This window comes from Cephus cinctus, unplaced genomic scaffold (genome assembly GCF_000341935.2).
Source record: "Cephus cinctus unplaced genomic scaffold, Ccin1 Ccin1_scaffold0129, whole genome shotgun sequence".
Classification (NCBI taxonomy): Eukaryota; Metazoa; Arthropoda; class Insecta; order Hymenoptera; family Cephidae; genus Cephus; species Cephus cinctus.
In genome coordinates, this window is record NW_014332862.1 from 2,242,637 (window position 1) to 2,267,469 (window position 24,833).

At 42.2% G+C, this 24,833-nt stretch overlaps 1 protein-coding gene and 3 long non-coding RNA genes across 9 annotated transcripts in view; 2 read left to right on the forward strand and 2 right to left on the reverse strand.

Moving 5' to 3' along the window:
* Nucleotides 1–228: 228 nt before the first annotated feature.
* Nucleotides 229–4,408, reverse strand: LOC107262808. Its single transcript, XR_001536519.2, has 5 exons — nt 4,253–4,408; nt 3,156–3,298; nt 1,453–1,593; nt 675–960; nt 229–547 (listed from the first exon to the last, which is right to left on the reverse strand). It is a non-coding gene; the product is annotated as an uncharacterized LOC107262808 (long non-coding RNA).
* Nucleotides 1,616–7,784, forward strand: LOC112493684. The gene is made up of 3 exons (XR_003058300.1): nt 1,616–1,924; nt 7,233–7,468; nt 7,535–7,784. It is a non-coding gene; the product is annotated as an uncharacterized LOC112493684 (long non-coding RNA).
* Nucleotides 7,785–7,947: 163 nt separating this feature from the next.
* The window catches only part of LOC107262848 (glutamate-gated chloride channel), an 83,682-nt gene continuing 66,796 nt past the window's right edge, over nt 7,948–24,833 (forward strand). For 2 of the 5 annotated variants that reach the window (XM_015729459.2, XM_025080158.1), the window contains exon 1: nt 7,948–8,131. The gene's annotated coding sequence lies outside the window, so the exon portion shown is untranslated. The remainder of the gene's footprint in view (nt 8,132–24,833) is intronic. The other 3 variants (XM_015729452.2, XM_025080159.1, XM_025080160.1) reach the window with 2 other exon arrangements.
* LOC107262854 lies at nt 13,852–16,540 on the reverse strand. 2 transcript variants are annotated; one of them, XR_003058298.1, is made up of 4 exons: nt 16,435–16,540; nt 15,157–16,377; nt 14,629–14,902; nt 13,852–14,501 (listed from the first exon to the last, which is right to left on the reverse strand). It is a non-coding gene; the product is annotated as an uncharacterized LOC107262854 (long non-coding RNA). The 2 variants fall into 2 exon arrangements; XR_001536529.2 differs by having other exon boundaries at nt 13,852–14,902.

A 24,833-nucleotide genomic window follows, 5' to 3' on the forward strand; every position in this document is an offset into this window, starting at 1 on the left:
TCCCGACCGTTTTTTCCTCTCATAAAACAATAAAACACAAACAACATTTACCCCTCTATAACCGTGAGTTTCCCAATGACAACCGCAGCAACAGTTGAATAATTTTATTCCCCCCCCCCCTCCCCCCCAGTCTGTTCGCAGCTTGATATCAATTTTAGCCAATGCTTTTATCCCGACCGTTTTTTCCTCTCATAAAACAATAAAACACAAACAACATTTACCCCTCTATAACCGTGAGTTTCCCAATGACAACCGCAGCAACAGTTGAATAATTTTATTCCCCCCCCCCCTCCCCGCCAGTCTGTTCGCAGCTTGATATCAATTCTACTCACACGTTCACAACAGAATAAGAGAACAAAGTGCACGCAATTCCGAATTAAATTAACAACGAAAAACAGCCGTAAGAATCATATCTATTGTGTGTAATTGCAGCAACGCTATATCTATATAAAATATCCAGAATCCAAGGCTGAGGGTGATGCATTAAGTTAATGAAGCGTTGATCCTTTCTTTATCAGTAGGCCATCTTCTTCGAATTAGCATTAACCTGCACTAAGTAAACTAGATTTAATCCAAGAGAAAAAGTACCTGACTTACGTAATTCTTAGAAAAATAAAGATACAAATATATGTATATAAACATATATATATATATATATATATATAGTGTTGTACCTAAATGACTGTCATCTTTCATAGAGAACAGGCACACGCCCTTGCATTTAAACCCTTCATCCGCGTGGAGAGATCGATGCAGCACCAGCAGTAGCAGCAGCAGTATGCGTTACGGTATTAACGAATAAAATTCGCGAATTGGTTTTGAACGATACGACCATTTTCCCATCAATTTTTTTATTTCCAGCTGAAAATTTGTCAGGATTTTCCTGTGTATCATTATCGTCAAGATTTACGGTGACCCATTGTACATGTGCAGTCATAAAGGGCTGCCAGGTTACGTGTACTGAAATAAAAATATATGTATATATACCCTGAGCGATGTACCTACGTCACGTTGTCAATTCATTAAAAAGTTGTTTATAAGTCGGTTGATAGAGAAGCGAAATGGGCAGGGAAAGTGGAGGTGGGAACTATACCAAATGATCTACATGAAAGAGTGGAGAGTACAGTCCCTCGACTAATGCAAAATGCATCAATGCAATCTGCATCTGGTTAAACGAATTGTCCTATAAATTAAATCAGTCTCTCGTTGGATTTTGAGTACTGGCTCTATTCCCGCTCCTTGCTGTCACTCATCATAATCAATATGGCCGATCTGCCTTTGCGCGATCAGATTCGTCTGCTCCCTTTCAAGATCCTTCAGTTTTTGCTACGTCATTCCCAATGGGACGTATGTACATACATTATTTGTTGTCAGTGTTTTCAATGGAATTAAGCGTAACTAAAATCAACCATACTGTGAAATAACCTACAAATATCTCTGCGGGTTACGTACCTATAATGTGATTGAGTAGACACTGGAAAGGATGTTTTGCTGCTACGCCGGGGGATGCCAGGGGGGTCTCAATACATACGACGTTAGTACGACGCCTGTGTCGTAATGGAAGCACTTTGCCGGTTAGCCTCAAACTATAATCTGAACCAATAATATTTATTTTACGAGCGTCCGAGTATTTTACACTGTCTCCGTGCTTCGACGTACGTTCGAGAATATTTTCCTTTTCGTCTCCGTCCCCAGTTTTTATCAGACCCCTTAAACGTAACGGTGATCCGGAAAAAATTGAAAGATAACGTCTTTCGAATTGTTTTAAACTGTGTACCATTCGGTTTTATTCAACGTATAGAAAAGTGTATATCTTTTAGGGATGTGTATAAACAATGTGAAAAATTTCAAGTGCAACACGAGAAATACCCAATTTGATGCTCTTGGAAATGGAAGACTGGGATCGTTCCTTACGTGAATAGAGGTATGCAAGTAGAGCCAACACATAGTATACTTGAAAAATTCAATATATTACAATATATTTGAAGAGCCCTGGAGCACTACACAGCATCCAACGATCGGTATTGTATATGAACACTTGTCCTCTGTGTTTTGACGTGAGATATCGATTGGCACGGGTTTCGGCTAGGATATCTAACTCAAATCATATACATTCATATGTGTAGATATATACCTCAAGATTTTCCACTGCTACTGTCGTCAAATACAGAACCGAATGAAGCTTAGCACTTTATTGAGGGATCCAAAATAAATTTGGGAAAGCTCATGCGTGGGTATAATAAATCACCTCAAGATCAGTATGAGGATAGGAAAGTACATTATTTTTTACAAGATGTTGAATATAATTAAAATATCCGTGATTCTTATACAAACTGAAGTGCGCATGTAAAGAAAGTGGAAGTGTTAGGATACAGACGGAGAGAAAGAGAGGAAAGATCGAAGCGTGACGTTACTTAATGCAATATACATATTACGTTCTCTATGTAAGAGCAGTATATCTCACTAAAATCCGATAATAAACTAGGATTCTTCGCCTTCTCCAATGTACGTACTATAAAAATACATTGAATAAGAGTCTAGGGACATTACCTGAAGAGGTTACGTGATTCGACGGGTGTTCCAACGTGTTATAAAAATATCGTAAATCTCCGAGAATTCATCTCCACCAGAGAGACAATCCAATACATTATTTTCACTGGGATACTCGGCGTAGAGACGTATGTATGTATATCTACATTTTTCTTCTGCACTTTATGCCTTCGTAACGTGCGCGAATAAACATCTCGTGAAAAGGTTGTGAAATTTTATTTTCGGACGCAATAACGTATTCGAGGGTAGATTCACAAAGACGGTATTTTTTCCTTTTTTTTTTTTCTTTTATTTCGACAATGCTATAAAGTTTTGGCGCCCATAAAGGATATATTTACTCTTCCCGGCGTCTTCGTCGTTTTGACTATTGACACGTTATAAGATGAATAACTTATAATCCTTGAAATACGATATCCCAAGGTTCGGAAAATGTGATACTTACTTCTCCGTTCTTCAGGACATTCAGAAAATTTTATGTGAATATTTCATCGTCGACACGTTGCGACATTATTGCTTATTAATTAGTTAACTTTCAGTGGTATATGTATACGTATATATCTATAGCTATAGGGTGTATGCATATATACATATATGCGTGTACTCACATTTCACCTGTAACATATGACAGCTACGGACGTCCTGGACTCCTGGGTCTTTTTCAAGCCTCGTTTGACGTGCGTCATCAATGATTGATATTCAATTAATTTGCGACAGACGTCGTGCGCAATTTATCGACTCTCCGTATGTCCTGTACGATTATTAGATTTGATTAATAGACATATTTCTTCATTGTTCTCTGTACTGCATTCAATCGAAATACTATATTAGCTTTGACATAATTATTCGTGAAAGCGATGAAAAAACTGTCGTGATTCACCAAGCGGAGTTGTATTAAAAAAAAATACTTTATCACGTATCACAATCCAGTGGTTTTGAAATTCAGAGCTTTTAAAATAATACAAAATTTCAATAATTGCTTAATCGATGGACGGAAGACGTTCAGGATGAATTTTTGTAAGAATGCTTAGTCGATTGATACTGTCGCTCGATTTCAACTACACGGAAGTCATCCCGAATGATATTGATAATCGAAGTGTCTTCCAATTTCGTTTTTCACGGTGCTAGGAGTCGGCATTGTTCCGGAACGGTTTTCGGCAGAGGTTCCCGTATACTTGAATTTCCCTTGTCCGGATTGGTCGACGTTCTCATTTTCGCAGCAACTAAGTGAAACCTTTTCTCCGTATTAGCTATAGAGCGAAAATAACCATCCCCGCCGGTTTGATCCTTCGGACGATTCCTCTGCGTGAATTCCCAAATTCCAGAGGCTAAATTCGATATCTCACGATTGACTACGTACCGAATTGCTCAAGCGCACCGATATCGGCGAATATTCGGATAAATTCGTCTCAGAGATACAATCTAGTTGGACTTCGTTTTAGGAGCAAAACGCATCCTCAAAGAATCGACGATATTTAGTGTGCTAATAATAACGTTGAATTACGATAAAATTATTATAAACTTCATACTGACTCATTACGTGTTATATTAGTTTTATACAAATTCTAAAAGGTTTCCTTGGTATAACTTTGACGTCAAAGCAAACCCCTGAATTTTCTTATTACTATAACACCTAGTTGCACTTGATTCCTTGAACGTTAATACCGCGACTATGAGGAACCAGGGAAGCCTGGGTAATACTCACGTAAGTGTTAATTGAAATCGATCCTTGCCGCTATTCCGAGTGAACGAACAATTTTCTGGAAATCGCTGTAATCGGCGTAATTCATTTGACCACGACTATTCGTTTCACAGGCTTCCAGCCAGCGGCAGTCAGCGTCCCGACGCCGACGTCCGCTTGTCATCAGCCAGCGAAACGAACGACTGCGCCTTCCTCGCCGTTGAAAATCGCGTGACTCGATCGCGTTTACACTTTCCTGGCTCGCGATACCATCTTAATTATTCCTCGTCGCACGCGCCGGCTAAGAGGCTGTTTCCTTGATGCACTAATGGCGAAGGGAGATAGTAATGGCGAATTGCGCGATATACATAGATTTATGTATAACAGTAAGAGAAACAGAGCTGCGAGCCTGACACTCGACTTAAAAATATTTAAATATTCAAAATTTTGAAAATTAAAATATTTTTTAAGTCCGATGCCAGATTCACACAGGTGAGAAACAGTAGTAATTGTATATACTGTAGATACAGTAGTTTCGACAAGCAACTAGTACAAACTCAACATAGACTATATGTATATACATATATACTAAAGAAGAACTAGAAAATAATTCTTCCTTTTTCTTATTATTTCTTGTCCTCTTTATTCCTTTCATTTTTACGAAAGATTTTAGAAGAAACCCTTTCCGCACTTAACTCTCTTGAAATAGCATTTGGTTCTTGTTATTCCGTTCTTTCCCTTCCTCGAATGTTTTCAGCCTCAGAAACCCTGACGGGCCCGACCTCTTGGCCCGGCCATCGAGGAAAATAATGCATCGTGTCGACTTTTGATTAACGGTTCTATCGAGATCCATAAGCCGAACGCGATATGATAATTTTCCAGCCATTCCACGTAGACTGTTTAACAAGGAAGAAAAAGTAGCAGAATAACGTGATCGTCAGAGATATTAAACCTTTTCAAGCCACGTTAAGGCGATACTGAATTTCACAACGGTGCCTCGTTAGCCGTTCTCGACGTTCTTGGAATATAACTGGCCAGGACACTGTTGTACGTGTTTCACTTACGGCGAGTTCACAGGACCGTATATCAACATTCTATACAAAGCGTTAATACCCACGTACATACGTCACTTCACGGATCTGCGCATCAACGGGGGAAATAAGCATTCGTCGCGCCTGAGCGTGTTTCAATCGTCTCCAATTAGCAGTTAATTAATTGTAAAAATATTACCATGGCCAGTGGGCTTTAACGTAAATACGTCCACGTTCTGGGACGTCTGGGAAATCCGAAATCAGTTAGTACAAGGCCGTTAGTGAAATAATAGTTAATTTGTCGAGTTGACGAGTATAATGGACCTATTAGTAGGGGGTATAGGTATCCCCTACCTAGTTTACATTTACTCTTTTAAATACTACTTCTCTTGCGGTGTGTATGAAAAATATTCGTTCACGCCTTGAGGCGCTTGTCGAAACGGTTTTAATAATTTGACCGATCATCATGGAAATAGCCAATGAAGCTAAAGTCCTTAAAGAATAAATTGGAGCAAGGCGATATAGACTGTAATGACGAAATGACTCGATAGGTATTATATATAGGTATAGACTATTGTACGTATACTATAAATAGATATGTACGTACGTTCAAACATTATAGCACGGGGAATTGAATTTTGTAAAATCTCGACAGCGAACGACTCGCTGGGACGATCAGTTTAAATTTATCTAAATAAACGATTTTACTTGTCATGCTTTATTGGATAAAGAATAAAAATTTATTTGATAATTGACGTACCGTGGGGAGTAGTCTTTACCGAGTGGTGGTAGCACTGTTTGGAGCAGCGAATCGCAGGAGGCCAGGGTGTCGAGCCGTGAAATTTAAAAATTGAAAAAGCGGGGTAGGTGGATGTATAGAGAGATGAAAAAAAAATTGCAAAAATATTCAAGCGCGTACTCGTAATTATATTTACTATGGTCGGATTATAGCTCGTGTATATCGTATATGTAGATCTAAAGGACAAAGTTTTTTTTTGCGAAGCTACACGAACCTTAAGAACCTGATACAGTATTCCTAATGAATAATTCGAGTGGGTTTCAGTCTTGGAGTGGTTTAAATTTCCCGCCTAGGAAATCAATCATCCTTTCTATTCGGTGGTAGCTACCAGTGTATCGCTCTGCGTAACAGCGACTAGAGGAGAGAGAAAAAAAAAGATAAAGGATCTGTGGGATGTTCGGTTACGATGAGCATATCAGAGATAGGGGGGTTGTTGATGAAGAAGCGAGACGGAGAGGGTAAACAAAAACGTAATAAATATGTGTAACAACCCTTCGTCGAAATCAGAATACGATACAGCGTTCGTCAGGGAGTTAATAAATTGGTCCAGTTATAATGTGATTGAAGATGAGATGCTTTTTCAATGACGTCAACTGTAACTTCAAAAGTTTGACGTACCGGAAGTCTCGTTACGTGGAGTCATTGATCTAGGGATTTGTGAATTAGACATGAGGGGTTGTTTTCGAGAGGACTTGCTTGCAGGTTAATTGGGGCGGATTGAGAACATTGTCTTTTTTTTTTATTATTTTTTTTTTTTTAATGAAACCATCCCTTGGTTGACGCGTGATAGGGAGTGGCACGTCATTCTATGTCACAATCACTTATTCTTTGAGTGTTACGCGTTATGACGATGATGACGTCGGTGCGTGCACGAGTATGCCGCTGATGGAGACGAAATAACTGAGCCAAGAGGAGCGAAAGGTCTGGCACTAACCTAACCTCAAGAGACCTCGTCACTTTCGAGCCATCTGTCATTGTATTGATGCTTCTTCGATGGCGATGGTGAGTCCGGAGTATGGAAAAAGGTCGAGGAATTGTGGAATTGAGGAATCAAAAGGATTCCACATGTTAATTTCTTTTTGGTATCCCTTAGGGTCCGTGGAGGGTTGACCTAGATATAGAAAGGTTCCAGCCGACGTGTATATGTATGTAACGTAGATGGTTATTCTTGTAGGTACAAGGGATAATGTGTGACATCGGAGTGTGAACATGAAAAAACGGGTATGGGGAAGATGCGAGAGATCTCCTGGAGGACATCCGGATAAGTACCGTCCCGACAGAGAGCCAGAGAGCGGAACGGAGAGACGGGGAGAAGATGTGAAAGAAAAGGATGCCGAAAGATTCGTAAGAAAATTTCAGATAAATTCCTAAGCCGATTCAGCACTGGACAAGCTTGTACCACGAATCTCGGTAGGTTCCGAACTTTGCAGTTTCCGATATTCAGCTATTCTCTAACAAACTGATCTACTATTACAGCCTCTCGTGTATCAAACAAGCACCGCTGACCCAAGGAACCGCGTCTTCGCCTTCCCTATCAGTGATACCAGCGACAACCAGCGGTAGCAGTGGCAGCAGAAACAGTAGCAGCAGCAGCAGAGGCTAGTAACCGAGATACAGCCCTCTCGTCCATACCGAGGATGAAGAGGAAGCCGGTGGGCGCAGAGCGAACAGAGGAGAAGGTAACCAGAGCGAGATTCAGGGAGAGGATGCTGAAGGGAGACAAAGATGAGGTAGGAAGTAAAGGGAGTAGGAGATGAGGATGAGGGGCGGATGGGGTGAGCCAGTTGAAAGAGGGCGGGATGGGTGGTCTATGACGTCACGTTGCTAAAGCGACGCGCCAACGCTAAGCGTCTGCGTGGGTCGGCGGGTGTCTGGGCCGAGATCAATAGCGCACCAGCAACCAGGTAGTCGGTGTGAGTGGCTGTGTGCCTCTCAACGACGGCAGTCCAGGAGACGAACCCCTCGAGGTAGGACGTTTACGAACTGACTGAGCCAGTGAGACAGGAGAGCGCCATGCCAGCTTCGTCACTCTGCCGTACGGCCGTGATTGCCTAGGATTTTCAGCCTCTCCAGGTAAGAGTCATCCATCCTCTTGCTACCTCTTTGCCGTCGTCCCTGTCGTCTTCGTCATCGTCATCATAAAAACTAGCTGCTCCATTTAATTTTTCATAATCATCCATCCCGGGATGTCCCCGCCGATTTTCGAAAGGTGGTGCCAGTGCTGTTTTCGAGTTATTGGGAATATCTGTGGACCAGCGGATGCTGCCGTGACAGGGCGGCCTTGTGCGAGTGTGTACCGTAGTGGTACCACCGGGAGGATTGGCTAGAGCTACGGAGCCAACTAGAGATAAAGAAACGAGCGGAATAAGCGGGACCGAGTGAGATGAGAAGATTGTGGGAGTGTGCTCGATAAATTGACTAAAGGGTAGGAAGCACTGAAACAGGGAGAGGTAGATAGACAGTAATGTTAAACGGGCTGAATCTAAGAAGGTAGAAGGTTAGTAGAAGGGTAGAAAGCGCCAGGGGAGAAAACGAATCAGTGGTGGGGTATAGCTCTGGGTATCTGTGACTACGTATCCTACCTACGTGGCCATCGCGGACACTCGGCATAGATATGGATCCTCGGACACTTTCACATTTCCTACCCCTTCGACCTATCTCGTATTCAGATTTTAGGTTAGAAATTTCACCGTCTGTCATTTAACTCTACCAAGCCGCTTGGATGCTCACTCAATCTTCGGCATCCCAACTGACTCTCCCACTCCTCTCTCTCTCGCCCTCTCTATTTCTATCTTTCTACTTGCAAATTAAAATACCACCAACAATAGTATACTAGTAAACCCATAGTGAACGGCCAATAGTGAATACCTACCGTTCTAGCCACGTCGACGATTGAACTCCAAACTTGAATCCCCGGATACCTAGTTTCGCAGAAGGTAAACCACGAGTGAGGCGCGATGGGGAATTTCGCGAGGGTTGCTGCCGTCACGGTAGAGCACGGTTTAGGCGGAATCGCAGCAGGACGGAGCTACGTGTAAACAGTGAGAGGAAGAAGAAACGGAGGGAATCCCGAACAACAAAAAGGGAGCGGGGGGGGGGAGAATACAAGTCTCAAACCAACTATCAGGAAAGCTCTCTTGACGACGTGGTTTCGCTCGGGTGCGGGGCGTGACGTCCTCGCCGACGGTCTGTCTCGAGATCAAAAGAAAACGCGTATTACACTGTGTACTGTATAAAATCCGCGTGGTACCGAATAGCAGGAAAAAAAAAAATTTAAGTCCATGTCTCGCTGGGCAAGACAATCGTACCAAACATTTCTCTGCTCGCATTCATCTCTGATTTCAGTCCCTGCCGGTGGAAGGCTTTTCCAAAGTCGACAAATACTCTTCTCTCAACACTATATACCTACACGAGTAGCGTGGCGACGCGCGGCCGACACGTTTGCCTAACGTGTGATCGGAGATATCCATGGTCGTTTAGCTGAGAATTCGTGGCTGGAATAATCGGCAGGCTTTTTTACATGTAAATAGCGCACTTCCCATTCTTATCTACAGACAGGATCTTACCCTCCTCGTCTACTTCAACTCTGACCATTACTACTAGCATGTCTGACTCTCTCTGGAGGATCCTTCCTCGACCTCTTCCCATATGTATATACACAGCTACTACTCTCGGTGGTTGGACTATTTCTCTGCTATCATTATCATTCTTATCATCATTGGACCTTGTTATCATAAGAGAAGAATTGCTTCAATCCTATTTCCCTCCTGTATTCACAAACCTCAGGGATAAGCTTTCGGCTTTCGGTACTTCCAAACCGGCTAGTATATATACACATGGGGGTGGACAGATTGCCAAGGATTGTATATCGACTACGCTTTCGCTATACCGGGCCCACTCTGGCTGTCTCTAATTACTGTTTAGCCATCCGATTCGTTTAACGTTTCGTGTTTCACTATGGAGCCTCAAGATGGATCGTCGATTATGGCTGGTCTTTATTCAATTCGCTACTTGGAAATCGTTCGCTTTCAATGGAAAGGCGATACCGTATCCAAATGAAAAAATTTCATGTAAATACCCCGCGTGCACTTTTATCTTTCGTGTTTTTTCCCCTTATCTCGTTTTATATTTTAATATTTTTCTAGTCCCTTTTCCCTCTTTGCTCCTTTACAAATCAACGTTGCTCCGCATTCGCGTTCCACGCTTTTTGCACTTTAACGCGTTATCGCGATCCCTCAATACTTACTGCGTCGTCACGCAATGGCAATTTTCATTGCAACGACTCGGACGCGGTCTACGTCATAGACGCCAAAAGCCGACGTCGGATTCGTCGTTTGTTCTCGTCGGCGGTTATGCAATTTTTCTCCAACTGCTGGCAGAGAGCTGTTGTAACGTAGGAGTGTAGAAGGACGAGGGAGGGTGGCGAGGAGGGGCCGGTCGAGCGGGTGGCGAATAAAAGGAAATAGCAATAGAAGGGAACGCTAATTGTTCTTCATTTTTTCTCTCTCTTTTTTTTTCCACCTTGTAATTTAAAGGTACGCAACAAATGCCACACCCGGGGGGGTTGGTAGCGCTGCGAGTTACTAATGGCGCCGATAAATAACAACCATGAAGTATGCACGGCGCGCGGAGGAAAATGCCGAGCTCAAACGGACCGCGCTAGCAATGTTTTAGCTCCGAGCCAAATTACTGATGCAAACATGCTAAATATCTGACATTCATTATTCGTACCGTTGGGCCGGACCCGTTTTGCAAGTGCGTTGCCACGCTTTACGCTTATTTATTACACGTATCCACGTACTGGGACGTTATGTTCGGTAGGCGATTGCACGTATGTGCAGTTCACTGTGATTTACATACGTATCGGCAATTCGTCACGGAACGTTGTCAGCCAGTGGCGAGAAGTCTATCTGTAATTCAAGCGGATATACGTCAGTTTGCTTGAGAAGGGGTAACGTGAAAAGGAGGAGAGAAGAGATGGGGACAAAAAAAAATGAAAATGACAATGACAACGAGCCGGGATGCTGATATCGAGCGAAAGACGAGCGAACGGTAATTGGACGGTAACACCGATGAAACTGACAATTGAAAAAGTTCAGACTTCCCGCGACCTGTCCCCAAGAACGCCGTGAGGGTCAAAGAGAAACGCATTGTTCGACTCGTATTTAACGAGATAGGAAATACCACGTCTCGGAAAGAATTCGGTATTTTGTACATACCCATATACATTACGCGCTTGTATACATGGAATATAGGTAGTTTCAGGTAATACGATAGAGTAACTGTGTTATGGACATACATTGTGTATATACGTAGGGGCAATCTCTCGCGTGTAGAGTCAACAGAAAAGAAAAGAAAATAAAGAATAAGTGGGAAAAAAATAAAAATGTGGAGAGGCCCGGGAGTCGGCAATGGCCGCCACTCGAAAACCATCCCCAGGACAGTACTCATCGGTGCTTCCTCTGGCCTCTTTCACCAGATAACGTTTCGTCCAGGATTTTCCTTTTACCTCGAACGTATACCTACGAGAGAGAGAGAGAGAGAGAGAGAGAGAGAGAGGGATGAATTTTGTTGCCAAAAAAAAAGAAGCAAAAAAAGGAATAAAAATTCCCAGGAAACAGACATGTCGGAGAGGCAGCAGCAGGGATACCTGAGCACGTAGAAGAGGTACAAGCGACAAAATAGTAGACCTAATATGCATGGTAGATAGGTACTGGGACAGCTGGAGGGTATGGAGGTTGGTACCCATGATGGGATCTGACGATTTCCGTCGACCAGATTTTTTTTGGAATTCAGGTGACGAACGTGGTAAATCGAAAAAGAAAACGAGGCGGCGCATTCTGTCAATGGCAATCTGAGGGTGCTTGCTGCTGAATGAGATATTGGGTGGGGAGAGTGGGGGCGAGGGGCAGGGAGACAGGGTGGCGGGCATGGGGAGAAAGGAAGGACGGAGAGAACGGAAAAGAAATGTAGGAACCAAGGTACGACGGGACGAATCAGAAACGTACATTGGCACATCCCCCTTTTTATTCTCGCGTGACTCGTCAACCTGCCATATTGCATTGGAACGGAGATGCACGTCTCGACGCTTTGGCGAACGTGTTGGGGGACGTTCGTGGGTCGAAGAACGTGAGATAGGTTAGGTGTGCGTAGCCGATGCGAAATTGGACGGATGTGTGATAGACAGAGAGCTAATCTGACAAATTGACGTAGATAATGGGATTGGATCGGAGACCCAGGGTTCGAGGTCGCACGTCGGATCGGACGGACTTTTCGTACGTGCATACGGAGGACGAGCCCTGTACATACGTAACGTGGTACCGAGTATTAGCTATAGTTATATACGTCATGCTGATGGTATTAGCGTATATCGATGCAGTCTGTATGCTCTGTACCCTTGGTAGTTATAGATATGGGCATTCCATCCCTTAAAGCGAAGGGTGGGCTACAGGGGGTGGTACAGTAAAATGGAACAATGCCCGAGACTCAGGAAGAGTGACGATGGCCATCAATCAATTTTTCAAACCGGGAACGGGACCGATGAAAAATCGAAACGTAACCTCTTCGATGTAAGGATCTATTTATATGTCTGGATCTGTATATCTACATACCTTCTATCAATCTTTGAAATAATAAAAGTTCAACGAATTCTCGACGTTTTTCAATATAATCGACGTGGGTCTGATAAAGACGGAATTGCCCTGACGATACCTCGTTACGTATCAAGTCGATAATACAAATATTGTCTAAATAAATTATCTGCTTGATGTCGGTTGGGCGAAGTGAGGGAAAAAAAAATATTACCCTAAAACGAAGTAACGTCAGACGAAAGTTAAAGTAGCCGTAACGAGTTCAAATTGAATATGAAATTATTGACGTTATCGTAATTTCAATTGTTAATTGTATACAAAACCCAAGAGGCACTAAACGCCGCGAGTAAATCGTATCGCGAAGCCATCGTCGTTATAATAACCCGGTATATTGTTTATCGTCCGGTGAATGTTTATATTCCAAACAGCCGTCGGAAATTTGGTCTCGTCGTACAACCGGCCACGTCGAAATGACAGCAGAGAGAAAAATAAAGCCGGCTCTATTCAGCTTAGTGTAATAATGAAAGGAAAAGCTGGTTAACCTTATGCGTTTGTGTATGTAAACCATGTAAATGATTAACGAGTAACCTGATCGGTTAGTAGGTTGACTGGGGAAGAGAGAGAGAGAGAGAGAGAGAGAGAGGAGGTGAAGGTAGGAAAAGTAGGCAGTGGGGATACAGACGCTTCGCGTCACTTCGACGCCCGTTGATGCCTCGTCCAATAAAAGAGAGGAGGTGAAGGTAGGAAAAGTAGGGATTAACGAGTAACCTGATCGGTTAGTAGGTTGACTGGGGAAGAGAGAGAGAGAGAGAGAGAGAGAGAGGAGGTGAAGGTAGGAAAAGTAGGCAGTGGGGATACAGACGCTTCGCGTCACTTCGACGCCCGTTGATGCCTCGTCCAATAAAAGAGTATAGGGTCGCGAGAAAAGTCCACAGTGCGATTAATTTAACAACGTTAATTACAGAAATTAATTAATATGATCTCCTACGTCAGTTAAGCCCCTCGTACGTCAGTGTCGGATGCAGCTGATCTTACGAGTAATTACTGTTGTCGTGGTTTAACGTCCAAGTGACATACGTAATAGAACTTGCCACCGACACACTGTATATACCAGGAGCTTTAACGGTTGGGGGCGTTAAACACGTATAACCTGCCTTAGCATTCATATAACGAGTAGCTTGGTAAAGTGGAGCAATAACAAAATTTTTTTAATGCTCAAATTGTATTTTTGTCAAGTATTGCGTATAAAGTATGTACTTGATAAAATAGTACTTGAACAGATTATTGAATTTGTTTAGTAATTTTGTTGTAGACGTGCTATCGACATAGAGGGTCGATCGCTCTGATTAATCAAACGTTTAATCTGAATTTTTAACATGAATGACGTTTACCGCGTTTTATTCTTTAAATTCGTTTCGTTGTAATTGTAGAATGGGAACAAAACGCTTCGTCCCCGCTGGTGTAGTTGCATAATTGATACCAGGGTGACTCGCCCTCCGTGCGCATCATGAAGGTCGATTAAACATGCTGGTGACTGAAAGTCGTTGCATTACTGTATCGCGTGAGATTTACTATTGGATAGCGATCGTTCTCTCGTATTCGCCTTTTAATATGGTTTTTTTTTTAATTTTTTTTCTGTAATTTTATTTCCCGTCCACCAGCCGTTCCTCGACTATGTGCGCAATCCTTGCTATATGCATATAACCCTGGCATGTATGTTGTTCTCCGTTGCACTAGGTACACTGCCCCGTTCCACCAGGAGGCAACCATTCCATTCTCCCAAATGCTTAGGTACACAAGTGAATGCACATATGTATATATATATAAGTGTGTATATATATCTATATATACCGCTGCATAGGCGTAGAGAAACACGTAGATGGTGAAATACAAATATCGAGATTCTACGGGTGACTATATGCACGCGTGCATGTAGTATGCACGTGCACCACTACAGATATTCCGATTACATCGACCTACCCCAATACCCCTGAATCCTCACCGACGTGGAAATCCCAGTCGCTATAATAAGATGACCCAATTGCTCTTCTATTTATTTACCAGCATTCCATTTCTGTCATTCACTCAGCTTGCGAATCTCTCTTTTGGTTGTTCTCACATTGTTACTGTTGGGATACTAATTTGGATGCTGTGCTGTCCGGTTTTTTTGGGTATACGTGTGTAGCAATACGTCAGACGATTCTCTGTCATGTTTTACGGTCGTCATTTTACTCTTTCCTTTGGTCGAGTTTTTCTGAAAATACGATAAGACTGTTATTACTGCGTAGTTACCTTTATCACTGGATGGCGTGTCGGCCATCTTGTTTTTGTCAAAATTTTGATATTTCATAACGTTGCACTCGACGTATTTCAGGAGTTCGTAAATGCGAATTCGATTCTTATGAATCGGACGAACGAAAAAAAAGGCGAGTCTAGCGCAAATTTATGTAACTGTTTACTTTCCGTACGTTCCGCACGTTTTTCTTCTCTTATTCCTAGTTTTCTTACTTTCCCGAGGAACTTCCTGGCTAAGGGTGACCCGTCTGAGTTTTCCTTTTTTTTCTTTTTTTTTTCCAAGAGGGTTGCGACGTACCCACGAAGAGGTTAGGATGCTATCGACAAAAAAGATACTGAGAAAAACTTTTCCAGCCATTGTCAACGTGCCGCTGGACCTAAACGAAACACAAGTATTACGTATATACCTATATACACAAAGAGACAATTCGCGTGCATCGAGCTAACTTAAAATGGCCAGTCGACCAGCATATGTCAACGTAACTTAATCTGCTTAAGTGGATTTAGTGCGGTTCCCTGTTAGCTGAAATTTTAATTCCGTTACATTTGAATATCGAGTCGGTGCCGCTTGGTATTATACATGGTTACGTATGCATAAAGGCGGAGATAGCTGCCATCGGGGGCAAAGGATTTCATTCGAAAAATCTGTCCGCTTTTGAATGAAATGTTACACGTGTAACCTGCCGAACGCGTCGCTTCAATTTATTCGAGGTTATACAGAGCTAACAGTGCTGCTGGTATATTAATTGGATTCGAAACTACGTTTTTCTCATATTTTATTATTTACGTGGGATAATTAACGGTTGGGTAAGTCAATAACGTAACTTAATATGGTATACGGTAATCACATGCTCAATTAATACGCAATAGCACTTGGCAACGAGCGGCACTTAATTATTCTCACCGGTGTGTGTGTATATATATATAACCTACATAGAGCTATATCTATATCACAGTAGCACAATGATCGATAATTATTACTGTTGACATTCCGTATCAGAGATGATTGGATGCTTCGTAATGATCATCGTGAATCCACTAATGACCGATCTCTTCGTGACAAATACGTCTGTTCCTGTGTAAACATGTAGCTCTTTAATATTTTCACTCGCGATTGCAATAGTATATATATATATATACACACACATATATTGATGGAAAGCAACAAGGAGCCTGAAGATCCAACCGGAAATCTTCTGATGGATGAAGATTAATTCGTATGAATATCCATCGGTGACTATCAAACATCCGGTGATGGATTCACGATTTGGTCCTGCGGTTATCCCTTTGATATCCATCACGAAATATCCACTGTCGATATCGGAAAGGTTTTAATGTAACGACTTTTAATTCACTGCAAGTTGAAGTTGACGAGTATTCCCTTTGTCTGCCTACGTGTAATTGCTCTGCTGCACTGTTCACACTTCCGCTTTCCTAGGCAACCTAATAAAGCTGCGTACATAGATGTACAGTATACGAACACACGCATACCTTATATTTCGCTTGAACGTAATAAGGGGGAACGCATAATTCCGACAGTTATCTAAGAACTAACGTTACCCGACGTATACGTAGTCGAGGGTGACATAACGTGACTAATAGCCGTGCTCAACTCACCGGTCGCATTATTGCCGTTTTACCAGCTACGTAATTTGAAAATTGCCCAGTGCGTGACTAGCGCCACGACGGGTTAAGCGGGAAGCTAAACAGGCTGCGACGTTAACCGTCGCTACGGGTATTAACGTGGGCCAGCCCCTTCGTGATTTTTTGCACTTACGACCTGTGACCTCCTACAAGGCAATCCCTCCTGTGCTATTTATATCAGGAATATTCAAGCGTGCGTATATACACTGTAAACGAATATTACGAAGTAAGTAAATAGTCGGAAAATTCAATTACGATATGTTTATCTTCGATTGGACCTGTCTGCTGTGTATAGTTCTATGTTTCAAGCCCTTGATCCTTTCTCTCACACGAAATACGTGTCGGTGTCAATGGGTCTGGATATCTAGACTAGTGTCTTTTTTTGTCACCTGTCCAATTTACGCTCCTGAGCTCTCCCTTTTACTTTGGCGGGTTATCACGTTCCGACTATCTTACGTATTAATTGCCGACCGTCATTTAACACATCTGATACCGGCACGTACCGGCCGTTTCAATTTCCCTTCTGACTTTACTTTTGGCGCGTGTACCTGTTTTAATACGTACGTGAACTATCCTAGTCGCGTTAAGGATTTCTCACTTAGTTGACTTGCGATTTTTTTTTATTTTTTTTTTTTTTTATTTTTACTTTGGCGTCGTTAGTCCTCCCGGCGCCGGGACGTGCATAGAATGAGGTTAGGAGTTAAGTTGTTTGCTCGTTAACTCTTACGAACTGTCGACCAACCGAGAGTTACTGCGAATAGTGTCTATACGCTATACTACGTATGTATACATCTACTGTATGTATCTTTGAACAGCACACGGTATAGATGCATATATATACGTATCACTGTATCACCAGCTTCGAAGAGATACCCTTATCAGCTGGTGAAATTTTTGTCACTAGGATCACGAAATTTATTCATTCAAATTAATTGTGTTTACCTACCAACGTGTCCTTACGATTTGTGATGTAAATGGGGATTCCGATGATGCGCGCAAGTGGAGATTCACGAAATTGATAGAGAGGGTCCAAAGTCCTGAAGGGATGAACCTGGTACCCTTCTGGCTGCCTCCCTTATGGCTACTCAAAGCCATCTCGTACCCTTCAACGTGGACCACTTGTAGGTTTTATAAAACCACCAGAGTCCTTCCTGCTCCACGTCGTCGTGTTCACGACATTGATTTAGCGAACGGCTGACTAGGGCGACGATGCCCTGACACCCCTACGTTCAGAACACACGCAACCCTCCCCCCCCCCTACTGGCATCAACCTCATTCCCCCTTGTTTCACCTTTGGCAAAAAGCCCGATGGGGGGTGTCGAGCACTTTTCTCCTCCCACTCCTCTTTTTTTTTTCTTCACACTGTAAAACCCTTTCGTAAATTCGCGCTTCACGTACTCGTACGATTTATCATCCCTGTCCTCCTTTCTGTGCCTTCCCCTCTCTCTCTCTCTCTCTCTCTCTCTCTCTATCTCTTATCGTGTCCTTGTATTTTTTTCTCTTTCTCTCGTCCGGCCATCCAGGCGTCCTCGGACACTCAAGTCATCCCCCGTGACTTCCGTCTCAAGTGCCTTGACTTCATCTTATACCTTATTTTCAAAATTTTCGATCGCCATTTTATTTCCATTTTCATTCTTCTAGACTGTCGATGCTCTCGTCCACGTCTTTTTTTTTTTTTCTTTTCCTTCGCGCATACGAAAGAAACGTGCGCGCTCGTACCGACTCGCGCTTTCTTTCCTTCAGTGGCGAATGACGCTTTTGCTTTCGTCGTAAAGCACTGTTCAAAAGTGTCCACTTTATCTTTCCTTTGAACTCCTACCGTTTTTCTCCCGCTTTATTTTTTCCTCTGTGTCTGGAACGATTACGCGCACGATATCGCGTGTGTGTTTTCAAGACACGATTTTCTCCCTGAAATCGTTGTTTCCTCGAGTTTTCATTTGTCGGCGTTTACATCGTTAAAGTCGTCGAGCGTAACCCCCGAACGATGACACTTTGTTAGGACGACGTCAGCAATCCTCCTATTCATCCCTTCGATATAACAAACCCTTCGTTATCGTTATTTCCCCTAATCAGTGGTATCCTGCCAGCCTCTCTCTCTCTCTCTCTCTCTCTCTCTCTCTCTCTCTCTCTGTGTGTCTCTACACACCCTGTATATATACTATATCATAGTAGTACTAACGTATCGTTTCATCCCTCATCTATACTGACAATTTCCTACTTTATATACACATACGTTTAGGTGTCTGAACATTGGTACAATTTCTCTCTCCCAAATGACATTAGTCCAGCAATTCAGCAATGCTTGATAGCACTCAATCCATTTAATGCCTGACGAAAGGATAATCTAAGCTAAAGACGTGGATAGTTTCGCAAAGTTTTTACGAGCGGTACTTCTCGCGTACTCTTCTTAAGTTAGTTTCTCTCTCTCCCCTCCCTATCTCTCCCCCTGCCGCTGTGTTCGCCAACGTGAAGGATGACCTCGTACAGTGCTTCCCTTTCGCGCAGCAACGATAGTTTTGTAATCCAGGGGATAGAAGGCCTATGTACATATATTGAGTTATAGAGCGAGGGATAGAGATGGTAAATATAAACAGAGCTCCTAAAATCTTAAAGGATCGATGTTCATGGTACGAAGATCGTCGGCAAATACTCGTGTTAGGTTTATCTCATGAACCGGTCGAAAACAGTCTAACCGATCGTCGCATGATTTCGTATTACCCAGAATTCCCGTTGTTGTATCAGGTAGCCCGTGTGCGCATGCGCGTAACCATCGCAACGGAACCTCTCGTCTAACGAGACTCCCTTTATTATGGAAAGTTTTGTGGCCGGTTAAACGCTCGTCCATCAAAGAAAGAGCCGAGGGACTCCCTTTTATAATGATTGCGACTCTTCAAAATCCTTCTTAAGGATCGTTTCTCTTTGCCTTATAATATCGTATATAAAAATGCCGTTCGATGGGCCAGAATATAAAGTAATTTTAGGCCATAACCGCTAGGCCTGTCATTTCATTTAACTTGCTCCCTTGGTTCATCTTTTTGAAGGGAGGAGAACGTAATGGTTTTTTTGTTATGTATTATTTGGGAAAATTAGATATATACATATATATATATATATATACATATATATATATATTGAAATCATTAACAATCCCCCATTTGTCGTTGATTAAGATTAAGAGAATAGTCCGATATATAATTATCTAATCGAGGTTGAGTGGCGAGAGATTAGATCGGATGGGCAATGGTCGACCATTTTGGCCCTACCTATTAATGGAACGGTGCGATTAGACTTTGACGAGACTACTTCTGCAGTGAAAACATCGATCTCACTGTGCTAGTGAAGAAAGTGGGTTGATAGTCAGACTTGCTAGTGGCTACAGGCAGTACGTATCTCTATATACGTATATGAGTATTCGGAGATCCATTTGAAATCAGGGGGCAGAGGTATAAGCCTGATGATCGTTTTCCAATATGAAGTGTGTAATATGTATGTATATACGGTTGATATATATATATCGATACATATATACGTTAATTAATTAATTATTTATGTATATCGTTTCTATATATATATATACATATAGTATATTTAGCTGGAAAGATTTGTAGGGATTTCTTGACGCTACGTAACCAGAACTCGAGAATGACGCGTTTGCGTGGAAGTTTTGATACCCCCTGAGAGCTTTACGAAATTCGATGTAAAGAGTCGAATTACGGGAAGGTTTGTTACCTAGGGAAAAAAATCGTGGTTGGGCGGGAGGCTGGTGACGACGATGGCGGCTGCGGTGCTATATTTGAATACGGTTTTTTCAGCTGAAAGGACGAGAGTCGACGTAGGCGGCCTCATTAAATCACGCGCCCCTATTTTGCGTTCCTCTAGTTACCTTTCTTTCTCTCTCTCTCTCTCTCTCTCTCTCTCTCTCTCTCTCTCTCTCTCTCTCTTTCTCTTTCTCTCTCTTTATACGAGCCCGACGTTCCTCGGACGCTTCAAGTTCTCAGTAAAAGTCGCGAAAACCTCGCATTTTTCTCGGTCACGCTTGTACGCTTATGTGTAAGTGTGCCGTGTCCTGGCGTCTTAAAATTCTTATGAATTCCGGCATATATCCGGCAGAAACGACTTAAAAGATAAACGCAGTTCGTTTCCTTGTCTCGTCTTTTCTTTTTCTTTTTCTTTTAGAAACTAGAATACGAGCAGAATCAAAAGCAAAACTTTACCAGGCCGGACCGCCATCTTAAATCTCCCGAAAATCGATAGAACCCAGTACCCCCGTTCGTCTGCGACACATGTATAACAATAATTAGTACCAATAATAATAATGATCATCCTTAGAAACTGTTGGCATTTTGTCTCAGTTCTGTCAGACTTCAATAGAATTTGACATTAATAGGATCTCGAGTCTCATTCTGTAGGCATCAAGCGCATCATGATCGTATCCAGTGTATTTTGAATGGTCCATTTGTAAATATTCTCGCTCGAATGGAAAGCCGTGTATTTGGACTAATACCGAAAGGACCCAATTTACAGAAATTCTAATTCATCGCTCTTATACGTAATATCTAATAATATTTCTTCTGACTCCAGCAGTAAGAGGGACGCGCATCGCGAGCTTTAAAGCTTTCGCTTCTGCGAATAGCTCCAAGTGATTGTCGCTCCTTGATATTTCACAAGTCAAATCTACGGCGTCTCTAAGCCGTCGAACTCTCAGAAAACTTGGAAGCTTGTTCGAGTGAATGTTGACTTAGTCATCGCGAGTAAAATGAGGACGGAGCTAGAAGAAAAAAAAGGATCATCTACCGCAGCGCCATCTCGGCGTGTGAAAAGTAACGTGTAATATGAAATTCAAGAGCGATATAAAGACTATAGAAGAAAAATTTCTACATAAAGTCGTGAAGCTTTATTACCATGATTTTATTGTAGCGAGTACGTGGTGTCACGTTATTTTTTTTCTCACCGTCATAGGAAATACGACTTCTTGGATCCGGAAGGACTTTTTCCTAACATACGTCAGTCAAGTGTTTACGATGCAAGAAAGAAAATAAAGCCCATATGGGATCTTTGAAAACGCACACTTGGGACTTTCTTGTAAAAACACTTGAGACAGTCATACCTTTGTCTTCTTATCTTGTTTTTCATTTTTCTTTTTTCTTTTTCCTTCACATACACTCTGTTTGTTCTTTCATCAGATTCTTACTGCCGGATAAGACACTCACGTGTCAACCCCTGTGGACACTCTTTGTACCTTCGACCATTTCAGGAGTTCAGGTCCTTGCTTCGTCAGCCACTTGTTGCCATATACGTGCACGTATATACATATATATAATATATATAAAATATATATACTGGTTACTAGCATTAGCATTGCTTCGTGACGTATTACCATGATAAGATTAGATCCCCAACATAGATGGTAGTGCTTGTCTAAGGGTACATCAAGCTAGGGATAGTGGTTCCAGAAGTGGGTATAGTTAGCGAATACGGTATAGGTATAGTGAATGGGTCTATTGAAGTGGAGTACTAGATGAAGAAGGAGATCCGATGAAGCCGTACGAAGAAGTGGAGATGAAGGAGGTAAACTCGAGTAGCACGAGGAGCTCTCTCTCTCTCTCTCTCTCTCTCTCTCTCTCTCTCTCGGTACCAAGCGACATCGTGATCCGAAGATCACAGGGATCCTTGACTCTCCCAAGGGAAGTTTTGCCAGAAATCTACGTGGCAATCAATCGTGCATCGTCTTTCGTGAAAACCCTCCCGACAAATAATCCATTGAGCTAACTTCTCGATGAGGAATGCGGGTTCTCGAATAAGGAGCAAACAAGAAAGTCCAATAATGCTGAGTCGTCTCGTTTATGCGGTTGATGCCGCCAGGCTCCACCTTGGATTCAATCAGCATCATCCCCGCACGCCATATAGCGGTACTTCGATCTTGGGATCCTCTTCCTCCTCGTCTTCTTATTTCGACTTGAATATTTTCTCCTTTATCTCGAGGCAGTTGACCTGCAGTATTCTCCGCACGTATACGTCCATCGTCCATCTGTGTTCAGATGGGAATACGGGTGTACCAATTTGATGGTATAGATTGTACCAATTTTCGAAATTGTTTTTTCGCGGAACAAAGGGCCGATGGGGAGAGATCGAAGGCGGATGATTTCTTGCGGATAACAAATAAGCATATCCCACTTTGCGCTTGGATGATTCCATTCATCCAGATGCCAGTGAAGAAATGGTACGGCGAAGTTGAAGGGAATTCCGGCTGAATGATACTGTACAATTTTACAGTCAAAATGGCGCCTCCTGGTCGAGGCTTAAAAAAGACGTTGAAAAAATTACTTGGAAAGGATAATTAATTGCGATGGAAGGTCGAGTAATTTAGTTTGCCAAGGTTATACTGTATTAGTGGATGTATCTTTATGTTATATATAGATATATATGGTATAACAAAGTTTGAAAAAGTATTAGGTCATCCGGATAACCTAGACCGAAGAAATATTGATTCTATTGGGAAAATTCCAAGCGCCGATCGTGACCGAAGGCTGGGAAAATTTGACTTGGCACTCGACGGGGTACCCAACGGAATCCTATGGGACCCCCGGGACGATTGAGCGTTTCCTGCCTGGAATTGCTTTCCTGGGTCGCACGAGAAGAACACCCTGGTGGACCGTTTCCGGTCTAACGTCAGAAATAATTCATCTCCGGACGTTGTGAATTTTCCGTCTGTACCGTATACGACTAGTATGATAGCAGGAACGTCATAATCTTGATATGGTCCGTTATTCACTTCCGGTTTTATAAACATTGACCAAAATCGAAAGATGCCTCGAACCATACCCTTGAACCTGCCGTAATATCATTCGTAAGAATCTAACGAGCTATTAGGACACTTTTGAAAATCTCTTCAGTCTCGTTCGCATGCGGCGACAAGCTTTACCAGATTCTCGTGGAGCGGCGCGAATGTTTAAAAGAACCGAAACGACGTCTCTTCGAAATTCTCGCATAATATCGATCATTAAAGATGGTACGGAGGGATGCTGCGGGTCGTATTAAAAATCATGGGTTCACTTTTCACGCGAACGTTGTGGATTCGTCCAAGGACGTGAATTTTGTCGTGGACGACCCCCGCGCCTCCCCCCTCTTTCCCTCCTCTGTAGCCGAATTCACCCTCCTCACCTACGATCGTACGATCTCGTTTCCATGGAATTTACGGAGGTTTTAATTGCCGGATTCTGGTGGCGAAATCTCGTGTCAGCGACGTCATTAGGGGGGCGACTTTATCCCTGGTATCTCAAGCTGGAGATGCGGCTTAAGGAGACGAGATTATAGGGCTAATTGGTAAAAGTAAACTAAAAACTACGTCAAAACTCAGAGAGTGTAAAAAAATTGATAAGGTATAAATATTGTATTGCGTGACGTTCGGTAAGCTTGCAATCAAGAGAGGCTAATCCTTAGTAGACTATATATTTGTATGATTATTTGATTACACGAAATCATATACACGTAACTTTTAAAGGCGAACGAATATATCATGGTAAAAAGAAATCTATGCCTATGAATATTCCCTATACAGTATTGACTAATAGCCGAAGACTATAGTAATGTACATATAATGATTAATGAAATTTTCAAAAAAATTAGCAAAACCACCGTACGTTAAATGATATATGACATTCCATATGGAATCCATATCGATATATGCAAATGCTAAAATACTATATCAGTAACATAATTTGCCAGAGCGGCAGCCATTATTGAAAATGTTCAATGGACGCTAAATACGATATGAGGTATTAAGGCTGATTAAAAATTCTTTTTGATCCAAAGGCGTGACGTCAGTCAGCAACATATATATTATACATACAGAGTACGTACGTCATATACACACGAATGCGAGCTAAAGGATCATGAAAAACGTATTTGAATAAAGATGAGGATCGTGTAACGAAAAAAAAAAAAAAATTTGAAAAAACGGGATCAAAATCTTACCGCGTGAGTGATACGTGTACAATGTATACATACGATGTATAATATAAGCACGTTACGCGTAAGTGGAGACGGAGAAAGCACAGTTACGTAATACAACAGTGTCTTGATGTAAAGCAGAGTAGAGAATTGTCCGTCATGGATACAAGAATTTTAAAGGTTACGTGTTCATTATTTCAAGAGTAATAACGGCCGTTCATATTGAATGAATAACGGTTAAAAATTCTTCGGTAATATTCACTCTCAGCCGATCCCAGTGTATAGTCTGTATTTTA